Genomic DNA, 26,018 nt, shown 5'->3' on the forward strand with positions numbered 1-26,018 from the left:
CATGGCACATGTATACCCATGTAACAAACTTCCACGTTCTGCACACATATCCCAGAACTTAAAGTAAAATTTTTAAAAAAGAAATTGTGTAAAAATCATAAAAATGCAATTACATAGTCTAAGGTATTAACATTCTAAATTCCTATAGATGTTGCCAAATAGATCTTCCTGCCAGTCAGAATAAGCTCGACGACGCAGTGGGTCATAAGCAGCACCACATCTTCCTGGTTCAAAATAGCAAAGGGCTATTGGCTATTTCTTTCTAATACTAGTATCTGTCTTGGATCCTGGGGAGGGACTCAGTTCTGCATCGTCCCCCCTCTGAGACCCAAGAGGACAGCACAGCCACAATCTGGAGCAATTATGAGCTTCACAGCACAGGGACCCTAAAAGGGAATGTACTGAATCATAGACTGCGTCTCCCACTTTTTGCTTGGAAGTGGCACCTTTGTATTTGGTCAAAGGAATCGCATGGAGTGGATCTGTGCCATCCTGCCACGTGTCCCAAGGACTTGTGAGAAATCTTGGTGACTGCTGTCCTCTGCAGAGACCACACCTGGGTCCCCCACCCTCTTCAACACAGGGTCTCAGCAGACCGCCTAATTGTGGCCTGACAGATGAAAAAATCTTGTCTGTATGTGTGTGTGTGTGTGTGTGTGTGTGTGTGTGTGTGTGTGTGTGTGTATGTGTGTGTGTGTATGTCTTATTTTAATTTTTGTGTAAATACATAACATGTAAAGCTTACAATATATATTTTATAGATATATGAGACATAAATCTCGTATATCTCTGATGCCTTATTTTATTAAATAAAAATCTAATTTCACAGAAGTTTATTTAATTATATTCCTTCTTCCTTCATTCAAACACTTCACTAAAATGGTCATTAATCTGTGGGGATACAGGTAAGCTGGGCATAGCAGTCTCAGAAATCCTCCTACGACTCCATCGAATTGTTCGTTTCTCTGGTGCTGAGTCCCTGTTCTTGGTGGGCAGGGTCTGGACTGTGAGCACACTGGCTGGGCAGTGAGCTGGGCAGTGAGCACACTGGCCCTGTTGAGGCAGGCGTGCGATGCTGCCCTCAGGAAACTGGCTACCTAGTGCTATGGATTTCACAAAGAGTCATCAGCTTTAGTAGTTCTGCATCCAGGTGTTTGGATGTTTGTCAAGGGTTTGGTTTTTCTTTTGTTTCCAAAGATGATTTATTGTTGTTGCTGACACATAAAAAGGGGAGTAAAACTGTTATCTAGAAATCTAACATCTAACGCCCTTACTATGTCCTGATTGATTAGCATCCCCTGGATCTGAATGTTCACCCAATTAACTTCTAAAGGGGCTTTCCTCCCCTCCAGAGATGCTGAGCAAATAGTGTTTGTGGCCAGAGTACAATAAAGCATCCAGGGAAAAGAGAGAAGGGATCCACCCCTCTGAAATTAAAGGGACAGTTGGGCGCGGTGGCTCATGCCTGTAATCCCAGAACTTTGAGAGGCCGAGGCGGGCGGATCACGAGGTCAGGAGATCGAGACCATCCTGACCAACATGGTGAAACCCTGTCTTTACTAAAAATACAAAAAATTAGCCGGGTGTGGTGGCAGGCACCTGTGGTCCCAGCTACTTGGGAGGCTGAGGCAGGAGAATGGCGTGAACCTGGGAGGCGGAGCTTGCAGTGAGCCGAGAGCGCGCCACTGCACTCTAGCCTGGGTGACAGAGGGAGACTCCGTCTCTTAAAAAAAAAAAAAAAAAAAAAAAAAAAAAAAAAAAAAAATTAAAGAGACAAACCCACAAGAAGGGATGTCAAAGGTGGTGACAGCATGCTGGCAGGATGCCTTGGTTGAGTGAATGTGTGTGTGTGTATTTGGGCTGCAATTAAGACGTTTTCTTCCCATGGGCACATTGGGGTCCAGCAGTCTGACTTCCTTGTCACGGAACAAGGCAGTCAGCAATGGTGTGTGTATGCACTTAATTTGCAAATCTTGTAAAATTCAGTAAACAAAAATGGACAGAAACATTCAGTTTTACCTTGGGACAACATATAAACTATATTCCAGGGCTCCTTCTCATCTGCAGAGATTTCTGCTGGGAGGCCCAAGTGGTCCAGCAGAGTTGGTTGGAGAGAGTGAGGTGCGGGAACAGCACAGCCCGTCGTGATGACTGGGCTAGAAGAGAGTGAACGCCACTGCCTTCCCCATGTGGATTCATTGTGTGCAAGAGCAGGGTGACAGAAGAAACCCCTGTGCAAATTGGGGGTGTTTGCTGGGTTACTTGCTTTTGTTTTTGACATAAAGCCAACATAACCTACAAACTTGAAAAATGGAATCAAAACAGGAAGATTGCAATATTGCTAAATAGAGTTTGGTGGGCTGTGGGTGAAATCTAACTCCCAGATACATTGTTTTGGCTCTCACAAAGTGTTTCAAAAGTTTTAACATTGAGTTGCCAAATTAAAAAAATATTAACCAGAGGAGATTTCTTATAAAAATCAACCATTCTGGTTTCTACTAAAAAAATGGGAATTTCTGTCAATCTTGAGTCTTAGCCCCATGCGACAGCCTGCTAGTAGAGCTTGGTGGCCCCTCAAATGGGACATGGGCATGGATTCAACAGTTTGCCACAGTCTTCACTCTTCCCTATTGCTTTATACCCTGCCTTTTTCCATAACTTATGGGAGCACTGAGCCCTGCAGGCAGTTGAATTTTTGTGCTTTGTTATGACTGATGGTATAGATTATAGCTATTTTGGGGAAAAAATCCCTCATGAGGTTAATTAATTTCAGTCTTTTGGGACAGACTCCAAAATAGACTACCAAACCTTGTTAGCAAGAGCCCCACTGCAGTGGTGGAGCCTTGATTTTCTGGTAGCAGCCCAAGGTCAAGGTTCAGAAATCATCTCATAGCACCTCTGGCTGCTCAGAGCCTCAGTCATTCTGTTAGTTCAGAGGGGTGGGGCAGGTGCATCATTCTTGTTTTACAGACAAATAAACTGAGGTTCACAGAGGTTAAGTTACTCACCTCAGGTCACTCAACAAGATAATGATGGTTGTTTGTGGATCTCAGGGTCCAGGCTCTTCTATTCATCATAATCAGTCCACCACCTGTACTGTTATTTATACATTTTTCTTTAAATTGAATGTACACACAAAGGAATTCATTTGTATTCTATTGTAATGGGATACAATTCTGTCCTTTGTAATGGAAATTTACAAAATGTGCCACGAATTGGCAACTCTAAATGTGTTGTGCATGGATCTTTAGGCATGTGCATTCTCCAATTCTCTCTAATCTCTCTTTCCTCCTATCCCCCTTCCCCAACTCTCTCGACTTACCTAATGAGAGAGAATGACAATGCCAGTGGATGGCAAAGCCCCAGGGGAAACGTGGGGCATCACAGATGGAAGATAAGTGACCTTCAGCCCATATGCTCTGGGCTTTTGAAGGGAGTCTTCCTCTACAGGTCTTCTGAGATGCGCCCTGATTCTGTTGACAAAGAGAGGTCAAGCCGGGTGCCCCATGTGACATGCTTAGATGCCAACATCTTTTTCTGAGGTCATGTGGAGGTGTGAAGGTGAGATTGGTTGGGGCTGGAGGGAGTCTCATTCCTCCAAAGATAAGTGCACATTTATTGACCTTCATATGCTGCTTTAGATGTTGAGGTGGGGGATGGAGGTTTAGGAGGCACAAGTTTAAACCACTTTTGTGCACCTGCTATGATGGGCACTGGGCTTAACATGGGGAGGCAGGCATCAGGTCTCAGGCTGGGGAACAAGTCCCACAGAAGAGACCCAGATGTCCCAGTAACAGGTCAGATAATGGAGACGTTAGGAAATCTACCATGGGGGTAGCAGGAGTTACCTAGAAAGTTGAGTTTAGAGTGAAAAAGAAAACCAAAAAAAACCAAAAAAAAACAAAAACCACCAGAAGCAACTGCCTGGAGAGGTAATTTGTCAAAATATTTTGCCTGCATTTGAAAGAAACAGAGCCTCCTCTAGCTCAAGCAAGGAGATCTTATTGGTTTACATAAATGGGAAAGTCCAGAATTTGTGGCTCGGTACGGCCAGATGCAGATGTGAACAGTGTCACCAGGATCCCACAACGGTTCTGCCCTCCTTCATGGTGTCTACTCCTTGGGCATCCCTCCGTGGTCCTCAGCCAGGAGCCTCAGGGAAAACCTGCTTCTCTTCCTAATGGTGGTCTAAGGGCTGAAGCCCACTGGCTCTGACTGTCTGCTTTGGCTGCCTGTCCATGCCGAGCCAGTGACCCTCAGCAGGAGACATCATGCCTGGATTGACCGGGCCTGGCCAGGTGCCTGCTGTGGAGTCCACAGTGGAGTCAGACTTCTTGAGCCGTGTGGGCTGGGAATGGGGAGGGGCATCTTCATCAGAAAACCTGTTTCCAGAAGAGCTGGATTTGTGGGGCAGCTGCAGATGACAATCATCTTCTCTTAGCCTTGAGGACAGGCTGGACTGTATGGTGGGCAGGCACCTGGAGGGGGTGTGAGGTCAGCAGAGGGCCGGGCTGCCACCATGAGCTTAGTGATGCATTCCGACAAGGCATCAAATTCACCAGGTGCCATTCTGCTGATTCCGTCTTTCCATAAACATGAAAGTGGACAGGACATTAATTGCATCCTGATAAGAATATTGTCCTTTAATGAGTCCCTGTAGTAATCTCCTAAAGTCATGGGCATCATGCCCAGCTGTACCCATGAAGAAACTTTTCTTTCCCATGGATTTCCAAAGAAGGCACCAAAACCACACTCAGGGCAGATCTATAAGGACTCCCATATTTCCCAACAACCACCTTTGGGTAGTTCTGTGGCATCTTTGCTGTGTGACTTTAGGCAGGTCACTTAACCACTCTGAGCTTTGATTTCTTTGCTTTTGAAATGGGAACAAGTTGAGGGCTGTAGCAACGGTTAGAGATGATGTGTGCACAATGCCTAGCATGTAGCTGGTGCTCAGTAAGTCGTGATTACACGTATCTCACACTGTTAAGAACGCTTGGTGGAGGCTGTCCCAGCTGAGTGGTGCTCTGACTGAGAAAGACGGGCTCCGCTAAGCATGGGTGCTCCTCCCCTCCATTGCCTGCACTCTTAATCAGGGAGTTCCATCTGTGGTCCAGCTTGGCTGTTTCCCCAGGGTCATCTTGGATTTAGCACACTCTCACCCTCACTGCCACTAACCTATGCAGGGAGCTCTCCCAGGTACTGAAGCAAGCCTGCCCCCATGCAATCCACTGTGCCATGCAATCCACCGTGCAGAGCTCACAGAAGCGAGTTAAGCATGTGCCTCCCTAGGGACCCCTGTTGCTGATGGCCAGGCTCTGCTGTGGCTGGAGGAGCGACCCTGCCATGCCAAGTCAGGAGGAAAGGACAAAGTGCCTGCCAGGCTGTCAGAATGATGGCCTCCCCTCATCTTGGGCTCTCTGCCAAAGCAGAAACTTCATGTCCACCTCTTCCCAAACAAGAGGTCTGTGGCTCTGGGACATGTGGCCTCCAGGACAGGAAGGACCACCTGGAATAATGTCATCTATCCCTGTGCGTGACCCAAGGCTAAGGTTAGCCTCTCCCAGCCTCAGTGGGCTCCAGGCCTCTTGGAGGTCCCCAGAGATCTCAGGAGGAACCCTAAGTAAACCTGAACTTGCTCTGCCTCCATTCCTTCCTCTCCACCACCTACAACCAGTCTGGCTTTCTCAGACTCCTGAGTTTCTGCACCACCAGCCTCTCCCCTGTCCCCTGAGATGTGCCCTGCAGCTTCTCCTCCCTGCAGTGAACACTCAGGCTGCAGAGTGACAGGGCTTCCTTCTGGTTGCTCTCCTGGCTCCTCTCTTCCCTTACAGAATGCACATAGGGCCCATCTCCTTCTTGCAGGAAGCTTGTCCCTTATGGGCCCATCCCAGAAGGCCTCACACCGGCAATGCCTCCAGAAGGATGTCCCTGAAGAGAAGCCCTCCTCTGGGATTGGTTCTTTGCAGCCTCTTACTGCCTGGAACTCAACTCTGGGTACCATGGAGGGCACTAAGAGGAGGAGGGGGGCCCTGCCACGCAAGCATCGCCCATCCTAGCCCTACCAGCCTCACTGGGTCCTGGGGAGGAGGGAGAAAATTTGCCAGTGAATTTGCATTGAATTTGAATATGTATTTGCATCTACTTTGCCATGACTGTGAAGTCGAGTCCCCAGGCAATTTCTAACTCAATATTTCAGGGCTGTCACCCTTAAGACTGTGAGCTTCTTTTTCTCTTCTCTGCCTTCTAACACACTGCTGTGGACTCTGAGATTCTCATCATGAGAGTTGATCTAGGAAGGGAGACACAGAGTTGAAAGTGCAGAGGGCATGAGAGGGAGGAAAAACAGGGTCATAGTTGCCACACGCCTTGGTGGGGTAAAGCTTGGAAAAGTCACTCTTGCCCCTTGAGACTAGGGCTTGGGAGCAAGGTGCTTGGATGTGCATTAATTTTTCTTTTTTTTGCACATACCTGCTTGATATGTATGGTTTGGCTGTGTCCCCACCCAAATCCTACCTTGAATTGTAATAATCCCCATATGTCAAGAGCGGGGCCAGGTGAAGATAACTGAGTCATGGGGGCAGTTTCCCCCATTCTGTTCTTGTGGTAGTGAATAAGTCTCATGAGATCTGATGGTTTTATAAATGAGAGTTTCTCTGCACACCCTCCCTTGCCTGCCACCATGTAAGGCGTGACTTTGCTCCTCATTCACCTTCTGCCATGATTGTGAGGCCTCCCCAGTCATGTGGAACTGTAAGTCCATTGAAAGTCTTTCTTGATAAATTACCCAGTCTCTGGAATGTCTTTATTAGCAGCATCAGAATAGAGTAATACACTGCTTATTTCCTTTCTTAAAAAGTGCAAATTTATGAGAAACCCATGAGAAAATGGGTTACATGTATATAGTGTGTGGTGATAGAATTGGGGTATTCAGGGTATTCATCGCCTGAGTACAACATTTTGGTTAAGTATCGTCACCCCACCCTGCTGTCTGACATTGAACTTATTCCTTTTGTCTTACTGTATATTTGCACTCTTTAACCCACTTCTCTTCTTCCTCTGGATCTGTGCTATTAATGCAGAGCGTCACTGATGTATTGAGTAGCCACCGCCAGGCCCTAGCTTTGAGAAAGAAACATGAACAGAGCCCCTGCCTTCAGTTACTCGTGGCCTGGTGGGAGAGACAGACTTCTGCCAGGGAGGCACTGGCTGGGTCTATGTTGGAGACCTGTGTCGGTCCAACAGAGTCACTGAGGTGAGAGGAGCTGTTACACTTACCTGGTGTGGAGGTGGGTACTGTGAAAAGCTGCCTAGAGAAGTGGATGCTTGAAGTGCACCTTGGAAGGGGAGAAGGTGTCCTCCAGGCAGGAGGTGAGGGAAAAACACCCAGGGAGAGCCCGGGGAGGCGGGAGGCTCCACTGAGTGCCTAAAGAGAGGGTGGAACTTGCAAGCTTAGGGGTAAGGAGGGGCAGGAACAGGTGAGGTAGAGATCAGGCCTGATGCTGAGGGGCCTTAAAAGGGCCCCCAGAGGAGTTGAAGTTGTAAACAGCAGATGACGCATATCCCTGGAAGGGGCTAAGCCAGGGTGGGGTGTGGACTGCTCTGCCTGTCAGTTTTAGCCTCCTGTCTCCTACCAGAGTTGGGCTTTTCAACGGCAGGAGCTGCAAGCCTCATGAGAAATTGTCCTCAGGACTGTTGCATGCGGGGCCCTCAATAAGTGCACAGCACGTACATTCAGTAGGTGCACAATGTGTGTCAGTGGTAAACAGAGATGTCAGCTCCAGATGCAAGGAGTTGGCCTGTCCAGACCAGCATGCGGCCTGCTCCCAGCTAAACAGTAGACTTCCTGGCCGGGTGTGCTGGCTCAGGCTTGAAATGCCAGCACATTGGGAGGCTGAGGCAGGAGGATCACTTGAGGCTAGGTGTTCCAGACCAGCCTAGGCAACACAGTGAGACTTGTCTCTACATAAAATAAAAACTTAGGCGGGCATGGAGGTGGTAGTAGTGTAGTCCCAGCTATTTGGGAGGCTGAGGTAGGAGGATTGTGTGAGCCCAGGAGTTGAGGGCTACAGTGAGCTATGATTGTGCCACTGCACTCCACCATGGGTGACAGAGCAAGCCTCTATCTCAAAGAACAAAACAAACCAGTAGGCTTCTTTCAGGAGATGGGCACCCTAACAAAGACAGTGGGGAAGGAGGAGGGGGTAGAGAGGGGTGGAGCACGAGCTAACTCTGAGGCCTGGAGGAGCACAGAGTGGGAGGCCAGAAATGACAGTGGCATGGACCTGGCAGTTCTGAGTCAGAGCAGCTGGAGATAGTGTGGGCGGGGCCCCTCCAGCCAAGCAGGGCACTGAGGAAAGTAGGAGTTAATGGAACAGACTTGACTCCACCCACTTTTAAGTGACTCAGTGCCAAGGCTTGTGTCCCTCATCTCCTACCCCTACTCCCTCCTCAGCCCTAAATAACCAGAGAAAAGAAAATTAGGGAAACCAGTGACCTAGGGGTGTCACGGGGCCTCTTGGATGGGCAGAGTAAGGTGGAGAGGCCCGACAGCTCTTTAACAGAGCTGGCATTCTAAGAACAAACACTGCCCACTGTCCCCGGCTGAAGCATGCTATTTTTTGTTATATGCATCTATCACTGTAAATTGCCTGCTACAGTTGCCTGGAATTTGTTTTCGTAGTTCAGAGATGCTGGGCTTTATTTAAAAGGATGGAACAAAGTAAGGAATGAACAGAAATTATCAGTGGACCTCACTTTCCAGAAAAATCCCCAAATGAAAAACACAAACCCAGTTATCCAACAAAAAAGATCTAGCACATGAAAAGGGTCTTCCATTTCTATGTATGACTGTCCCGTGGGGTTCTTGGAAACTACTCATTTTCCCTGTATGTCTGAGTATTGGAGCTCGGAAATTAGAGGAACATGAGAACTCAGTTGTAAGCAGGATTTCCCTAAGTGTATTCTGGAGAGCTGTCAATCAGTGATTGAATACGTTAGGAATGCGTTGTGACCTTGGTCTGGTGCCTCTTTTCTATCCTTGGAGCATGCACTGCACGTGCAGGCGTGCACGGCAACCTTGGCTTGTCCTGCAGGGCTGGCTGCACAGGGGTGAGATGAGTGTGGGCTCTCGGGCTCCAACTCAGGAGGGCTCTGCACCTAGTGTCACGCTCTGTGGTCCTGGTCTTGCAATTCTTAATACTTTCTGAACATGGGGGCCTGTGTTTTCACTTGGCCAGGCCCCACGTGGAAGGCTCTGACATGTCCAGTAGTAAAGAAACCCATTTGATTTTGCTCCACACGTCATTTCTTAAAGCTGTTTAAATTTTATCTTAGTTTGAGCTGCTGTAACAAGATACCATAGACAAGGAGGCTTAAACAACAAACAGTGATTTCTTATGGTTCTGGAGGTAGAGAAGTCCAAGATTCAAGGTGGCCGGAGAGGAGCCGCTTCCGGGTTTGCAGACAGCCATCTTCCTGTTTCCTCACTTGGCAGAGAGCAGAGACAGGAAGTGATCTCTTTCACGTCTCTTCTCCTAAGGCACTGATCCTTTTACAAACGTTCCACCCTCGTAACCTAATCACATCACAAAACACCTACCCCCTAATACCATTACCTGGGAGGTTAACATTTCGCATATGAATTTTGAGGAGATGGAAGCATTCAGTTTATAGCAAATGTGAATCATTATTTTAAAGGAACACCTATTAATGACGTGTGGAATACGTATTTCTCAGAAGACATTTTACAAAGACCTCACACCTCAAAGTAAAAAATGTTTTTGATGAGAAAGCAGCTCAGAAATGGGGATGTGTGAATATGGGAAGCTTGAGTTTGAAGTGTCTAAAGTCAACCTTCAATTCTTCCGGGAGCATGGATGCTGTCGTGCACCATGTGCCCCCGGCAGTCCGGGTGAGGGGGACAGGGGATTCGGGCAGAGTGAGGAGGCTGACCTGGGACTCAGAGCCAAGGTTGCCTTTCCACAACTTGTCCTCACCATAGCCACACACCTGGACTATCCCCACACGGGGACACTTTACATGGAGAGAAAAGAGACAGCATGGTCATTTGATGTCATGTGGGCAAATGAAATGTGAGAGTAAATGTAATTTACTTCTAAAGTTCTGTTATTTATTTTACTCTTATGCTGTGTTTTGAAGTTGTCCATGCTGGTCTCAGCCACCCCCAGACAAGAAGGGTGACTCTGACCCCACAATAAGCTCACGGCACACCACCCGGAGCCCGCCTGGCTGCGGGGAGAGTGGGATATGCCCCTCCAGTGTCAGTTCAAATGACCTCTCATCCACCTGAGCACTTTTGATCAGCATCTCTGGCCTGCCTGGGGGTAGCAACTTTGTATCCACCAATTCTACCTCTTCATCCATGATCCTGGGAGCTGTGCTGTACCTGCCAGCCATGTAGGCACTCTGTGACCACCCAGCCTGGAGCCTGGCATGGTGAGTACACAGGTCACCACAGCACTGCTGGATCGCATGGTGAAAATGCCCACTCCAGATGTGGCAGCCCAGGTGGCCCACCTTCCCCAGACAGTCTTCGTTTGAATCTGTCATCCAGCCCCTTATTCCCCACTGAACTGCTTTTCCAAATCACGCCATCCTCACCATTGACAGAATGAAGCTCATACTCCACAGTGGCACATCTGAGCCCATGGGGGTCCCAGCTCACCCTATTTTCCCGTCTCATTTTCCAGGGTTGATCAGGCAGCCTATGATCTGGCCAAAGGGAATAACTTCCCGTCCCTTTTACCGACTGGGTGCCTTCCCTCTGCTGCTCGCTCTGGGCCTTCCCTTGGAATGCGTCTCTCCTCACTTCCCTCTTTGCTTGTCCAGCAAAGTCTTTGCAGGTTCAAATGTCTCCTGGTCCTTGAAGCCATTTCTAATCACTCGGTTCATAATCCAGCCTCAGTTACACTCCTCTGGCACTGTCTTTGAGTACCTTGAAAAGCAGATCCTGGAGTAAGAACCTGGTTGCAGGTCATCTAGTCAGAAGCGATCCCAGGAAGCAGGAATGGGGACATGGGGGCAGGGAGAAGGGGACGGAGAGCAGCCATGAAGGGTGTGCTTTTCGGCAGGTGGCCACTGTGGGCACCTGGGCCTTAGCCTTCTAGGACCTCCTGTGGAGCTGTGAAGAATGTGCTGCGGAATCATCCCACCGGAGGCCCAGGAGGGTGAGGCTCTATTTCCTGGTGACTGAGGCTGCCCTGGCATGGATTCCCCCCAACATCCTGGGGGAGCCTGTGTGTGGCTGAGCAGTGTTTTGTGGCATTGAGGAAGACTCGGTCCACGCTTGAGGCAGGACACTGGCAAACACAGGATGCCATCTGCTGCAGCTGGGCTGAAATCTGGAGGCCAAGGGATGCATGGTGCATTCCGGCAGCAGCTGTAAGTTGCTATTTTTTTTCTACTGGACCCCTGGAGGCTGGAGGCCTGTCTGATTCCTGCCTGCATTCTCGAGCACCCCCACCATGCAGGCCCACGGTAATCACGGTGCTGGTGCTTCGGAGGAATAGTATCGGACACACTGTTCTCCACATGATCCCGAGCTTTGTTTCCAAGCTGCCTCGCTGCATATTTCCAGCTCACTAATGTTGGGGTTTTTTGTTTTGTTTTGTTCTGTTTTTTAGAGATGGGGTCTTGCTCTGTCACCGAGGCAAACTGAGCTAACTATGTCAGAACTGCATCCCCCACTGACAGCATCAGCTGTGGCTGGGAGCAGCAGCCAACATTTCTGCATACATCATCATTCTACCTCAGCCCACCCTCTAACTGCCTCCCAGCTCCAGGGCAGGGTCCATCCCAGTTTTCTTCTGGGATGTTCCTGCAGTTTATTGCTATTCCAGGTGTTCCTTTTGTTTCTTTCAAAAAGCTTCGAGTGCAGCTTGTAATATTACAAAGAAAACATGTAAAACTCACTGGTTAGAAATACAGGTAAAAAAAAATCAACTAGGGGGCAGGGCATGGTGGTTCATGCCTGTAATCCCGACATTTTGGGAGGTCAAGGCGGGCAGATCACTTGAGATCAGGAGTTCGAGACCAGCCGGGCTGACATGGTGAAACCCTGTTTCTTGTAAAAATACAAAAATTAGCTGGGTGTGGTGGGTGGGCGCCTGTAATCCCCGCTACTTGGGAGGCTGAGGCATGAGAATTGCTTGAACCTGGGAGGCGAAGGTTGCAGTGAGCCGAGATAGCACCACTGAACTCCAGCCTGGGTGACAGTGAGACTCTGTCTCAAAAAAAAAAAAAAAAAAAAAAAAAAGAAAAAATCAGTAAGGGGAAGGTGAGGCGAGGGATTAATGCAACAAACTCTTGAGCTGAACCATGAACTGCAACTCAGCATTGCTAGACGAGGCTCCTGGCAGCCAAGGCAAAAAAACAAAAACAAAAACAAGTAACAATAACAACAACAACAACAACAAAAAGAACTCAGTGAGGTGATACCTTTCTTTTGCAAATAAAAGGGAGCAAACAAGCTTGTCTAAAGTTATAAGCTTCGTGCTACCAGTGAGCAGAAGGAAGGATTCAGAGCGTGGGCCCTAAAGGAAAGAATACAGTGTAATTGTGTATTTGCTTGCAGTTTTGCAAAACACAGAAATGTTTTCCAAGTGACTGTTGAGGATATTCATCAAATTCAAGCACTGCATTTTATAACTGATTAGGAGCCTTTCTGCAAGACTCGAAGTTAATACAGGCCAACCACCTTGCATTTCTGGTCATTTAGCTCAGGGTGGCAACAAACTGAAATTCCCACAGAAGCTGAGCCAGGAAAACGAGAGAATGAGACAGGCCAGTTGTAAGACAAACAGGAGCAATGGGGACTGCTCTGGCATCATCAGTTCAGTTTGCCAAAGATGTTAGTAACCTGAATTTGTATGACAGCTCTCATGTTTTAAACATTGGCAATCCTAATTTAAAACGTTCCTGAGGCTGGATGCTGTGGTTCATACCTGTAATCCCAGTGCTTCAGGAAGCCAAGGCAGGTGGAGCACTTGAGCCCAGGAGTACAGGGCCAGCCTGGGCAACCTAGTGAGACTCCATCTCTACAAAAAATAAAAATAAATACCTGGGCATGGTGGTGCATGCCTGTAGTCCCAGCTTCTCAAGAGGCTGAGGTAGGAGGACCTCTTGAACCCAGGAGGCTGCAGTGAGCCATGGTAGTGCCAATGCACTGCAGCCTGGGTGACAGAGCAAGACCCCATCTCTACAAAACAAAACAAAAAAATCCCAACATTACTGCATGCTTCAACCTACTTGTTTATGAGCCAACAGTGTGGGCTGATCAAGCTGAGAGCATGGGGAGGCCTGGGAAGGAGGGAGAGGTCTCTTAAGTCTTCAGAATTCTCCAATCAACTTTGGGTAATTGCCTGTCCTTTATAGGAAAGGAGACTGACTTGTGAAGGGCCCACTCTAAAAAATACCTGCAAAGAGATGTTGGCTACTGACCTGGTTCTCTTTGGGCATGGTCATCTGAAGCCTGGCTGAGCTAGCCTCACTCTCCTGGGGGCCTGCCTACCTCTGCTGCTGTCCTTGTCTCCCTGGGTTGGGACACCAGCTCCCCACAGCTGGGGGCTGCCCCCTACACTGCCTGGCACACCGTAGGTGTTTAGTAAGTATTCATGGACTCTAAGGATGACAAGCTCCCTCTGCCTCCCACATCATACTGGACAGGGATTTTTCTGCAGTTGGTGCTCTAAGATGCGTTTGATTGAAATAGTGAAGGAAGTTTTGTCAACAAAGCAAAGGCAGCTTCTCAGTTCCCTGAAAAGGGGCCCCAGGATGAGAAAACCTCACCCTAAAATCTTCCAGATGCATTGTCAAATCCACCAATCATTGCAAAGAGATCTATTCCCCAAGTTGCCTTGTGCAGGTCTCTCTGATGGCAACCCCGTAGCATCCCGTGGTGGAGGCAATGCAATGTCTCTGCCTAATGGACCTCAGTGTTATTACAGTCATTCCTGCTATTTAGCCTAATTTCTCTGGCTCGTCCTGGCTCTGCCCATCCCCAGCACATACACCTGGAGTGGCTGCTGAGCACTCTCTCCTATGGGCCTCTTGATTAATTCTTCGCAGGTATAAATCGACAATTATTATGCCTCCCATTAGTCATCTCTCCTCTGGGCTGTACAAATTTAGTTCTCCTGATAGCAATGAATCACAGGACAAAGTGTTCATCTGCATCGCCTGCCAGCTCTTTCAATCAAACTCGGTTTTTATAACACCTCATTGCAAGTCTCCTTAACATCTCCCTGTTCTGGATGTTAAATTCAAAGCTCTAATGGCATGGAGTCTGTCATCCTCGCTCTCCCCCTCCTCCCTGAGATGTGAGTTCTTAGGTGCCTGGTGTGGAAAGCGGGTCCGGACACTCCCATTCGCCTCATGCTGACACCTGGGCCGAGACGGGGGAGCGGATCAAGACTCACTCAAGAGCTGACAAAAATTGATAATAACGAGCCAATTTACATGGAAGAGACTCATTATCAAGCTAGTTACCAATACATGGGGTTGCTGGATTTCTGCCAATGCACAGGATCTCCTGCAGTGAGCGATTTTTCACCAGCTTGTAGAAAATCTTTCCAGCTTAAAAATACTTCAGGGAAATCATCTTTACAATAAAAACAGAACCGTGAATCTACAGCTGTGTGTGTATGTGTGTGTGGGATGGGGATGGCACATTGGGGGTGCTGATGACATCACATACAGACACTTTTGCCATTTCTTCTCTTTTGGTCTCTCTCAGCATTGAGACATGGTTGTAACTGATTTCTAGAAAGCCCTCTGAAATGACTGCTTCATTTTCAATACAACCAGCCCAGGCAATAAAACTGTAACTTATGTGGAAGCAAAATGCTCATGATTTGAGGTCTATGATGCAATGCCCAGTCCTTGGAACCCCCAAAGACAATGTAGTAGAGACTAATTATGTGAAATTGGGTAGGGAAAGGGTGGAAGAGGAATTGAGTTTTGACCCCAGTAGTAAAAGATTCTTACTGCCGACCTTTGGTTTTCATTATTTGAAAATTTCCAAGGGTTATATTTCATTCCACTATCTGTTTTGTCTTGTATGTGGACAGGATTTCAAGGAGCCAGAATCAAGTTGCTGTGATGCGGACCTGGGGAGAATGTTCAGATGAGATCTCCCTGTTCACCCCCACCTCTGCCCCCTCACCAAGCACTTTTCCATAGATCCAAACCTTCAAAGTGCATCAGAGAGAAGTGAGTTTGCATGGGCTGAAATAGGGGTCACTTTCTTCACACGATGAAGCAAATTCAGGCCTCGTGTAAAGTGTCGTGGCTTTGCATGTTGTCTATAAAAAGGCCCCTGAGGTTGACGGCAGTTTTCTTTTGGTAACGATGCCCAGGTCATGCTGGAGTCTATCTTTCTGTCCTGTGAAAGCCTTGGGAGTCGAACTTCTGTTACCAACGCACATCTGAAACGCAGGGCAAGGGGCCGGATTGCTGGTGGCGGGCGCCATGGCCTTTTCACCATGGCGGGGACCTCTTTGGAATGTATGTGCCCATATGGGAAGTCAAGGACTCCCACCAGCTGCTCTCCCTGCCTCATGAAAGGCTTTGCATGTCGTCTCCTCATCTAGGCTGTCAGTTCCTTAGAGACAGGGGCTCCTTCTGATATTTGTCCATCCCTCCATCTTGGGCCTGGTGTGGTCAGTGTGGGGTATAATGGCTCATCCCTGTAATCTCAGTGCTTTGGGAGGCAAGACAGGAGGATCACTTGAGCCCAGGAGGTGGAGGTTACAGTGAGCTATGATTGCACCTCTACACTCCAGCCTGGGCAACACAGTGAGACTTTGTCTCTAAAAATGTATACACCTAGTGACTGGAAGCTGGGTGCGTGTAGCTTGGAGACTGATGGTCCTCGGTTGACTCCCAGTTTCTCCTTTCCCTTTGCAGAACCTGAGGCAAAATATTTAACTTTTACATCTTTCAGTTTCTTTGCATGTAAATCAAGAACAATCCTGCCTTCCTTCCAGGGCTTGCAAAGGAGGTGGCATGTGGCAAGGCTGAGCATGTTGTTGGATCGTCTCGGGTGTGCTGCGGGGGCAGGGAGGGAAGCCACATTTCTGCTGGGAACTCTGGCGAGCGACCTTGTTTGGGCTGCCCCTGTCATTCATTTTCTATTGATGAGCATTTCCTAGAGAAGATACAGTGCTGAAGCATTGGGAAAATAGGGCGAGGGGGGCCCTAACTCAGAGGTCTCTACACAGATGTCCTTTAGAGCTAGTGGCCAGATGCTCTAATGAGGAATTCCAGGTTGAGACACTCATGGGAGGGAAGGCTAGGGCTTGGGATTTCAGGGTGCAGATGGGGTTCTAGATGCAGTGAGGGTTGTGTGTTAGTCCTCTGCACTCACGGGTGGATGGAATAAGGGTCTAGGCAGGACCGTTGCTTGCTTACGGTCACACATCAGGTTAGACACAGGGACCTGGTTCTCTGAGCCCACAGTTGGGCTTTTGTGATGTGCTTGTCTGGATTCTTGAAGCAAGAGTTCTTTCCCCTTGGTTGAAGACAGCCTTTGCTGCAATCCCACTTGGCCTTCTGAGGAAGGGCTGGCATCTCTTAGCCCAATCTTGGAAGCACGCTGAGCCTCCCACAGTCATTTTCCAGGGCATCGGATCTGGAGTTTGCACAAGGCTGACCAACCTGGGCCTCCATGCAGGCTGCTGAACCAGGCCCAGGATCCCTTCTCTTTAACTGTTTTCTGCAGATGCATGAAATACAAACCACTGTTTGTCAACCCACTCCTGACCCGCAGCCATGTCCTGTGAGCCCTCAACATGAACACAGTACCCCTGCCCTGTGCGGTCAGGATTCCCTTGCGTGACCTGTGGCTGGATTTGCAGTGTTCATCTTCATCTCCAAAAGCCTCTCTACTTGTTACAGGTCGGGAGCCACTCGCTACATCTGTCCCGATGTCTGTATTTAGAGAGACCCTACAAGGGATGGTTTTTAAGAGGCTTTTTATAAAGTGGTTTGGAGGGGCTCATTTGTTTATTTGTTTTTACATTTAACAGCAAAGCTAGGCGGGGTGCGGTGGCTCACACCTGTAATTCCAGCACCTGGGAGGTTGAGGACGGTGAATCACTTGAAGTCAGAAGTTCGAGACCAGCCTGGCCAACATGGTGAAACCCCATCTATACTAAAAATACACAAATTAGCTGGGCGTGGTGGCAGGCACCTATAATCCCAGCTACTCGTGAGGCTGAGGCAGGAGAACACTTGAACCTGGGGGCGGAGGTTGCAGTGAGCTGAGATAGCACCACTGCACTCCAGCCTGGGCAACAGAGCAAGAGCCAGTCACAAAACACAACAAAAACAGCAACGCTAAAAGGAGAGTCGCACAAAATCCAGGTAGATCTTCTAAGTATCTGAGTGTTAAACAGGTTCTGGGGAATGCATAGCACATAAATACACTTAATTCTTACTCTTAAAAAGTTATCCTCTCTGTTCCTTCTGATACTTTCTGCTTCTTCCACGCTGGGGAAGGCCTCCAAGGTGTGTAATTTCTGACCTTAGGGGGGTGTCTGAGCTCCTGTACTCAGCATTTCCCACATCTGCTGCCCAAGAAAACCAGGACTTGGGCCTCCCTTGCTCCAGATATGTGGGAAATCATGATTTGAGTGGGAGGGAAATTAAAACAGAAAACCTTCTAATGTGCTGACTCTTCAGGACATCACGGCACTTTGAGGAGGAGCTGCTGAAGGGGCATTAGAGAGGGAGGCCAGGATGATCATCCTTCTGAGGTGTGGCCGTCTTAGTCCTCATCGCCATCTTCCTTCCAACCCCTGTTGGGACTCCTTTTCTTTCTCAGGACCTGGTGTCCCCATCTGAGCCATGGGAGCCTGGACATATGGCTTCTCATCCACACAGGTGGCTTTCACAGCCATAGCCTTCCTGTCTTTGGCCACCCCTGGGGCCTTCAGCCTTTTGACCTCTGGAGAAGTTGAGGCCAGCCAGCACAGGGGCTCTGGGGATGGAGTCCTTGGAGGCCAGCCTCATGGGGCAAGGCTCAGAACCCATAGGAGAGGTGGGGCCAAGCAGGTGACCACCACATTTCTCTTGGAGGAAGTCTTTAGGCCACGTGGACTAGTCTGTAAAACAGGCCCTCTCAACATCTGTCTTAGTGCGTTTGGACTGCAATAACAAAATACCTTAGACTGAGTGATTCCGAAAGGACAGGCACCTATTTCTCATGGCTCTGGAGGCTGGGAAGTCCAAGATCAAGGCACAGGCAGATCTGGTGTCTGGCAAGGACTCCTTTCTACCACTGGTACCATCTAGATGTCCTTGTGCAGTGGGAGAAACAGACGGGCTCCCTTTTCCCTCATGCCCTAGTCACCTGCCAAAGGCCCTATCTCTTAATACCAACACACTGGGGAGTAGACTTCAATATGGGAATTTTGGAGAGATGTAAGCATTAAGATCATAACACCATCTAGAATAAAACAGGCTCAGGGGGAATATGTAGCTGATAAAAACACTTAATTAATTCCTACACAAGAAACAGCCGTAACACCCTCCCGCTGGCCCCCTCTGAGTTCCTCAGGCCCTGGAATGTGCTGAGAGGTGTGTCTCCAGGAAGCAGGAACACCATCATTTATCTAAATTAGTGGTTCCATGTGCCTGTCATTCTGAGCCTTTCAGCTGAGCTACTCGACTTAACGGATGAGAAAAAGGGAGTGAGAACTGCTAAGGAAAGTAGTTTGGACACATAAATGCAGGAAAATTGGCACTTTCCATCCTGAAACTTACTCACATTGAGGCCCTAGGCTGTGTGTATTTAGTTAATTAACCAGAAAAGCATTGATGGTGTCACCTTACAGCTGTCTCTACAGCTGTCACAGGAAGATCGGCACAGCCCAGAGACAAAGGCCACTGGGCTGACATCTGGGGCACACTCAGCCCTTGCCTTCTGCAGAGAAGGGGTCCGTCCAGGGGGACTGGGATTATTCTGTACAAATAGTTTGGGTTTTCTGATCCCCAAGACTCTCCCTGGGGAGATAAAGAGCTCCCGGGGAAGAAACTGAACAGCTGGCCCCTCTTTGTGCAGAAGTGTGGCGCCTGAGACCACTGGGGTTTGCTCTGACCACCAGGGAGGGGTTGGGCCTGGCCTCAGCCGATCTCTGGGAGTTATTCCCTATGTTGACTGCAGACATCTGTCACTCCGAGGGAGGCTATCTGAATGCAATCTGCCACCTTTAACTGTTTGCTAATTGAGCCAATGCTGTGAGATTTCTTGATGATCAATGCCACGTGCAATTCCTTATTACAGAGCTATTTTCCAGGAAGACTGAACAGTTACCTGTAGTCACAGTCTCCAAAATCAGGGTAGTGGCCTCAACAGGGAAAATGAATTAGCTGTGAAATGGTAGTGGGAAAATAATTTTCAACAAATCAGCAAAAAAAGCAGGAAGAATGAGTTGTTAATGGAAAACTGTTTTCCTTCATCTGATTCTGACCATGGTGATGTCCCTAAGCCCTGGTGCCAGTGCATCGCCTAAGGCCTATTAGGATGCTGTTCTTCCGAGTGGGGCACCAGCTGAGATGCAAGACCCCATCACAGTGAGTGGAACTCTTCATGTTACAAGATCGTAGGTTCGGTCCTCAATCTCATCATCGCGTCTCTGAGGACTTGAGTTCTGTTCTGCCCATGGTGACTGCAGTGAGGTGGGAGACAGAGCCACATCTGGAGAGAACTCCACATCTGAACTAGTTTGAAAGAGGATGAACCAGAGACCAATGTCCATTGGATCTATGGCTGCTGGACTCCAGGAGCTTGCTGGGTCTGCATACAGGAGCCACAGGGACCAGGATGCAGGCCTCTCTGGAGCTGAGTGGCCCCAACCCAGTCTCCTCCACTCCACCCTGCCAGGAGGGACCCAAGAGAGCAGGGACTAGAGCTCAGAGGAAGGAGAAACTTGGAGTGCAGACACTCCCCAAGTGGGTCGCTCTGAAAGTTGCTTGGAGTTGGGAATCTTGGTCATTGGCAGGAGGAAGGAGAAAGAATTTTCGGAGGACTCAGGCTTAGAGCCAGGGAGGGGCTGCTGGGGAGGGATCTGGCTGGGTTGAGTCAGGTGGGTTCATGCAGGGAGGTTCCTGGAGAGTGATGAAGCAGCTTGGGGTACTCAGTTACTCAATGGCCTCCTCCTCTGGGTCCTGGGAGGCCACTGGGGGTTGGAGAGCAGAGCAGTAGCTAGAGGGAATCTGGTGGCCCTGGATGGCTCTCCAATGCATCCTGCAGGTCTGAGAACTGCAGCTCCACCTGCAAATAGTGGGGGAATGTGTGCTGGCAGTAGGGGTCCAGGCCAGCTTCCCAGGGTCCTCCCTCTCCCAACCATCCCTCTGCAGTTCCTGCCATAACTCCACCTTATCCCAGCCCCAAAATGGGACTCAGGCTCTTCAAGTTCAGCTGCCCTTGACTCAACTTATTTCTCTGTTGGGAGGCCATGTTTTTTATTTTCAGCTCAACCACTAACCTTGAGCTAGTCATTTCCCATCGCTGAGTCCCAGGTTTCCCCATGGAAGTGGGAATAACACCTCCTTTGCTGGCTGTTAGGATAAATGAGAGAGTTCTGTACAGAGCAAGGTATACAGTAGGTGCTCCATGAATAACAGATCCTTCTTATCTGATCCTTTCAGACCAATCAAGATCCTTCTTTTTTAAATTCAGTGGACTCAGCATATCACTCAAAATACTTCACTAACTTTAAAAAAAAAATCAAAGCTTATGTAATCACCAGCCTAAGTGGCTGCATTAGCCTGTTATTCTGCCATCTTTTTCCAATAAACAGATTGTCTTCCTCTCTCTTTCCTCTCTGCGGACGGATCTGGAGGATTTGCAATGTGCAAAGCAGGTGGATTGATTGGTTATTGATCGAGAGTGAATTATGACCCCTTCAGGTAAAAAGCTTCCCATAAACACAATTTAGTATCTGCTGCTGCCAGCCTCGGCAGCCAGAGCTGACCATCTCAGGACTCCTGCAGTGAGATAATCAATACCTTATATTAGTATTAGCAGCACAGATTGCTTTATTCGGTAGCTGTTCAGGAGTGTCGAGGTGGGCTCACCTCACCTGCCTGAGGTGGGAACAGCAGTGATCTATCGGGGTTCAGGTGCCCCTGCGCAGAGGCTCGGGGGTGGTGGGAGGTTGGTGGCCCTGGTTTTGCTTCAGTTCTGTCCCTTGTTGATGGATGTAACTCTTGCCCTTTTGGTCTCAATTTTCATCTGTAAAATGGAATTTCTGTCACTCATTCTGCTTACCTCCCAGCACGTTTGTATCCTGGGGATAAGGATGGATATGAAAGCATTTTTGGAATGCTGAGGCCATATTAAAGATGCTTATTTTCCTTCCCCTCCTCTCACACCCCAAACGCTCTAAAACAGACTTTATTTCTCCTGGGTATTGAAACAGCTTCCAAACAGCATTTTTTTCTTCTCAATTCTTTCTCCTGTGCCTTCCATCCCCACTCCACAAAACACACACACACACAACTTCATCGTACAAGTCACTGTCAAACTCACATTCTTAAAGTGGAGTAGTGATCAAGCCCTTCTCTCACTCTAAACTTTTAAGGACTCCCTATACCTACAGGATCAAGTCTAGTCTCTGCAGCTGGCAATCTTTTACAAAATGCCTCATGTTTCCAGCTAGAGTTGCATCTCACCTGTCCGCTTCCTGTCCATGTCTCAATTTCACTGAAATAAATCATGCCCCCTCTCTCTAGAAGCATCCCTGTTCTCCACTCCCCTCTCCCAGTCCTAGACCCTCTGAAGTAAAAAACTCTCTTTTATGTCTTTGTGGCTCCATCTCCTAAAAACCACAGAGCTTTGTCTCCTCTGCCCCGTGCTTAGAACGTAGTGGCGCAGAACCCATGTTTGCTGAACCAAGAGAGATCCAGTTGTTTGGAGAGTAAGGCTCCCTTCCACACATTTCAGCCGAGATAAGCACATTCAGCCAATCAGTTCTACCATAAGGAAGCTTGTGGCTTGGCAGCTCAGTGGTGGGTGACTGCAGAAAGATCAGAAGTGACTTTGGAAAAGGGCTATCCAATGACCAAATGAAATGGAAGGTGGTGGAGTGGGTCTGAAATGCCCTCAGGCTCCACCCTGCCCCTTCGTGCATTCTCTGAAGCAGCCTCTGCTTCAAGCCCAGCAGAAGGCCTCCCACCTCCCCCTGCTCTGCACCCACTCCCCCTGCTCCACACCCACTCCCCCTTTCGGTGACGTTTCTTCCAGAGTCATCCCTCCTTTATTCTCCGTCCAGGCAGCTGGGAGGGGGTGGTTTATCTCCTTGCCTTGACCCCAGCCTAGGAACCAGGATGCCAAGTTCCCCTAGATGCAGTGAGTGATTGGAGGATGGCCATATAGTTCACATGGTGTCCAGGCAAGCCTTGGGCTCAAGTGAAGGAGAGCGTCCCTTTCCATCGGTAAGACTGGAGCCTGCACATCTCTTCTACTAGTGAGGAAGAATCAACCAGGGAAGAAGCCCAACAGAGGAGCATAGAACTGAGATGCAGAGCCAAATGAAACCCCGATGGCATTATCAGAGTCCCTAGACCACTGCCGTGCCTGAATGTACTCCCGGATATTTCAGTGTTGTTTGCTGACAGATCCCACGCCCCACCCCACTCACCTTTTCTTTCATGTAAGCCATTGCATTAGGTTGGTTTTCAATACAACAGATGTGCCCCATGCTTTCTTTGTCTCTGTGGGTGCACACCCTGAAAAACCCAGGAGAAGGGATGGCTCACCCAAGCCCACCTTCCATATAAAGGCTGAACTAGCATCCCATCAGGTCTTCCGACTCCCAGGCCAGCGTCATCCATGCTAAGCCAAGCAAAGATGTTGCCCCTCCAAAGATTCCCTTGCAAAGAGATGGCTCACTTCACATCGGAATTCCAGACCTCTGCAGATGGTGGTGGAAGACACCTGCTGCCTTCTGCCACGTGGCTGTGTGCCTCCCCTGGAAAGCAGCTCTATTCCCAGGAGGCCATGGGGACAGTTTGTCCCAAGCCAGTGCCACTGTGCCTCTCACTGTAGGCAGAGCTGTGCTGGGGCTTTGCTCAGGGAGATGATCCCTTCACATCCCTCTGCCAAGGATCATTAATTTCCCCTGAAAACAGCTCCTTCCTGCCCTCTTACAACATCTCTGGGACAAGTGTCTTACAATATTCCCCACTGGAGACTGTTCTCATGCAAGGGCTAGCCCAATTATGGCGCCCCGCTCTCAGACGGCTCACTCCCAATGGCTGGGGGAGGACATTCATTATGAGACCGGCAGGTGCCATGTGGGCAACTTCATTGTCTTTGCCAGTAAATGAGATTCATTAGGTGCACTGCAGGGCGGTGGGGTGAGCGCGCTGAGTCTGGATGCTGATGCCGGATGCTCTCTCATTTCTGCTGCACTGACTTGATCAAAAAGGAAAGCACGGCAGGTCTCTGACATTCTGTTTTCATTCCCCAATCAGCACAATGCCTCGCTGTCAAGGGGGCTGAACCCCTGACAACTGCAAACCCTTAAGTGGAGTCTGGGCTGGTAATGAGGCTAACGTCTCCACTGAGGAGGGGCCGTCATCTGGGGGAGGGAGGAGGAAAATCATTGCACTCCTGGCTCCAGGAAGCATGAATATACCTCTTAATTTGGAAGGATTTGTAGGAAAAAAAATAGATTTATTGATTGTTATTTTTCCCCATGATTCATGACTCTTCGTTCTCAGCTCCTAGTGTAGGTTACTAAGCAAGCCACAGATGCCTTGAACATGGACTGTGGATGAATGAGGGAGTGAGGACAATGAAGGGGGCCCTCATCATTGATGTGAATATCACTTCTGAGCAGCCGTGTGTGCCAGGCACAGCATTTAGCACTTTAGATGGGAATGTATGGGCTGCGCACGACGGCTCACATCTGTACTCCCAGCACTTTGGGAGGCTGAGGCAGAAGGATCACTTGAGGCTGGGAGTTTGAGACCAGCCTAGACAACATAGTGAGACCCCTCTCTGCTAAAAAATAAAAACAAAAATAAAAATAAAAAAATGATCTGGGCAGGGTGGGGCACGCCTGTGGTCCCAGCTACTTGGGAGGCTGCCGTGGGAGGATTGCTTGAGCCCAGGAGTTCAAGGCTATAGTGAGCTGAGATTGCACCACTGCACTCCTGCCTGGACAACAGAGCAAAACCCTGTCTCTTAAGGGACAGAGAGGAAAAAGAATGCATGGACTAATTTAAGTCTGTGGGCAGGTGTGTAACCAGGTTCTGGAAAAGCGGGGCCTGTGATGTGGACTCTTGTGCACCTGTTTTATTGAGGGCGTGCTCTCAGGAGAAGCCTGAGGGGAAAGAAGGCCAGGCTAAGATGGAGGCTCCGGAGGGGATGGCACCAGCATTCTCTCCCCTTTGAGGTGCAGGGGCGGGGCTTTCGTATACCAGTCAGTCAGTACTTAGCTGCAAGCCCCCTGGCGTGTGGCCCCGATCTTCCAGGCATCTCTGGATAAAGTGGATTCTCCTGGAAGGGGTAGCTGTGATCTGATAGCACTTGTGCTGTGCTGTGGACTGTCCAGTAAAGAGGAGCACCGGGTGGGACCCTGCCAGCATCTGTGGCAGGGAGCTTTAGAGCCTGTGTTTGTTCAAATCCTCCACTTGCATTTGTGCACCCGAACCTCTCCCTGGCCGTTTCCACATCTGGAAAGTGGGGATAATCATAATGCCTCCCTCATAGAGTGGCTGTGAGGATTGAAGGAGAAAGGACACGCCAAGGGCTTAGAGCTATGCCTGGCACTCAGCGAGGGCTGGGCGGAGGGGAGCTGCGTGGTCTTAGTGCATTGAACTCGCAGGAGCAACCTGTCTTCCTCCACCGTCTTCCACAGTGCCCTCCGAGAGCCTGGGATCAGAGCGGCTCCAGGTCGCCTTGGCCCTGCACGGGAGCCCTCCCTCTTTGACTCAGCAGCCCTCAGGACAAGGGTAGGGGCTGGGGAAAGCGGGTTCCGCCCTGGGATGGGAGCAGGGGAGCAGAGCAGCTTAGGTTTTAGGTAGTCCCTTCGTGTCTCTCCCCGAGGCTCTCTGGCAGAGAAAGGCTCCTCTGACAACTGGATTTTTCATGCTCTTCCAAACGAGCCTATAAAAATTCAGCCCATTTGGTTTGCAGACAGAAACTTTGCTTTTAACATCTTTGAGTTATTTCCTTCTTTCTCCCTTTTCAGGGCTCAAGTTATTTCAAAGGAAGAGGGTGCAGCGAGCTGGGCTGTGCATTTGTCAGGCTTATTTCCCTGTGGGTTTGTAACGATGGGGGACTTTGCTTAAACCCACATGACATTTGTCACTTTGCTATTGCTTTTTTACCCGGAGGGGCTCTGTCCTCAGCGGCACAGTTTCCTTTTTATCTGTCTGAGAGGGATAAACGAGCAGAGCGCGGGGAGGGAAGGAGCCTGGCATTTGCATTTTTATGCACGCCTTCTGCTCCCGCAGGCAGGCATCCCCTTCGGCCCTGTCAGCTCCAGCCTGCTCATTCAGGGCAGGACGCTGGGGGTCAGCAAGGCACCGAGATGGTGGGGCTGGCTCCTCCCTCAGCCCCTCCCCGGGAGAAGCGCGTGTACCTGAGATGAGGACACCTGCCTCTCTGTGCCGTCAGCCCCTCTCTGGGAGAAGCATGTATCTGAGATGAGGACAGCTGTCTCTTTGCACCCTCGGCCCCTCCCTGGAAGAAGCGCGTGTACCTGAGACAAGGACACCTGCCTCTCTGTGCCCTCTGTCCCTCCCTGGGAGAAGCATGTACCCCTGAGATGAGGACAGTTGCCTCTCTGCACCCTCAGCCTCATCCCTGGGAGAAGTGCATGTGCCTGAGATGAGGACATCTGCCTCTCTGTGCCCTCAGCCACTCCCTGTGGGAAGCATGTATTTGAGATGAGAATACCTGCCTCTCTCTGCCCCATTTCTGTTCCTGACTGTGCACAACATCTACTCTTTCACTCCTTTAAGGAACCCATCCTGATTAG

The sequence above is a fragment of the Chlorocebus sabaeus genome, chromosome 6 (genome assembly GCF_047675955.1).
Source record: "Chlorocebus sabaeus isolate Y175 chromosome 6, mChlSab1.0.hap1, whole genome shotgun sequence".
Lineage (NCBI taxonomy): Eukaryota > Metazoa > Chordata > Mammalia > Primates > Cercopithecidae > Chlorocebus > Chlorocebus sabaeus.